Source organism: Seriola lalandi, unplaced genomic scaffold (assembly GCF_002814215.2).
Source record: "Seriola lalandi dorsalis isolate HSWRI2012SDOR001 ecotype SW California unplaced genomic scaffold, Sedor1 jcf7180002053778, whole genome shotgun sequence".
Taxonomy (NCBI): Eukaryota; Metazoa; Chordata; class Actinopteri; order Carangiformes; family Carangidae; genus Seriola; species Seriola lalandi.
In genome coordinates, this window is record NW_019524331.1 from 17,563 (window position 1) to 18,761 (window position 1,199).

The 1,199-nt window shown below is 55.1% G+C and overlaps 1 pseudogene across 1 annotated transcript in view; it reads left to right on the forward strand.

The window, feature by feature from the left end:
- The window catches only part of LOC111651796 (uncharacterized), a 3,629-nt pseudogene extending 2,436 nt beyond the window's left edge, over positions 1–1,193 (forward strand). Inside the window, exons 4-5 of the transcript XR_015436969.1 lie at positions 144–265; positions 754–1,193. The product of XR_015436969.1 is annotated as an uncharacterized LOC111651796 (transcript). The remainder of the gene's footprint in view (positions 1–143; positions 266–753) is intronic.
- Positions 1,194–1,199: the final 6 nt, after the last annotated feature.

Below are 1,199 nucleotides of genomic sequence, written 5' to 3' on the forward strand. Positions count from 1 at the left end.
TCGGCCCACTTGCAATACCTGAGCGGCCCACCACGGGCCCCGGCCCAGAGGTTGGGAACCAGTGTTCTAGAGCAGCTGAGGCCCCCAGACTGCAGCCTGTTGTGGGACCCGGTCCTCACTCTGGTCCTCTGCTCTTCCTCCAGACTTCCTCTCTCACTCGTTCTCAGTGTCCGAGCTTCAGTTTCTGTTCCAGAACGTTCTTCCAGACCTGAGCGGTCGCACGCTGGTGGACGTCGGATCCAGACTGGGAGCTGTGCTCTACGGGGTCAGAGGTCACCACACACACACACACACACACACACACAGACCTGTTGCACTATCCTCGTGGGGACACATAATACATGCCTGAGCCCCTTTTACACCGAACAAAAAACCTGTGAAAGTTGTTCACAACATGTTCAGTAAGTGCCGAGTGAAGAAACAGAGTATAGAGACCTGCAGCGCCCCCTGGAGGACACTAGGTAGAGGACACACCTTCGCCAAAGCAAAACAAAAATTGTTAAGGAAAGCGATTAAAAAAGAAAATCCAGGCTCCGCCCCTTTAACCAGGTCCCATCCCTCCACCAGGTGTAATACTAATCAGTCCAGTAGTTTCTGTGAAATCCTCCTGACAAGTGAAGAGACGAGGGTGAAAACAAACCCTCCTCAAGCAGCTCATCGTCAAAAGTAACTGAACGTAACGTTTGTATGTAAATAATGTGTTACTGTTTATCTGTGTTAATGTGTGTATCTGTGTGCCTGTGGTGCGTTCAGGGTCACGTGTACAGCTCGGCCTCTCGCCTGCTCGGCCTGGAGCTCAGTGAGGAGTTCGTCCAGCTGCAGAACAACATGCTGCAGAAGTACAGACTGAGCGACAGAGTTCAGGTTGGTCTCCTCTGTGTGTGTGTGTGTGTGTGTGTGTGTGTGTGTGTGTGTGTGTGTGTTCAGAGCGTGGAGGTTCATCATGCAGAACTTCAGAAAGACAGGATCTCTGTTGGTGACTGTTCCCAGTCTTCAGGAGAGTCTGGACGCTCTGCAGGTAAAACTCACACTGACACACACTCTAGAGCGGATCCCCAACTCAGACCCCCAAGGGCCCCAGACCACCAGGGGCCCCAGACCCCCGGGGGCCCCAGACCCCCGGAGGCCCCAGACCACCAGGGGCCCCAGACCCCCAGGGGCCCCAGACCCCCAGGGGCCCCAGACCCCCAGGGGCCCCA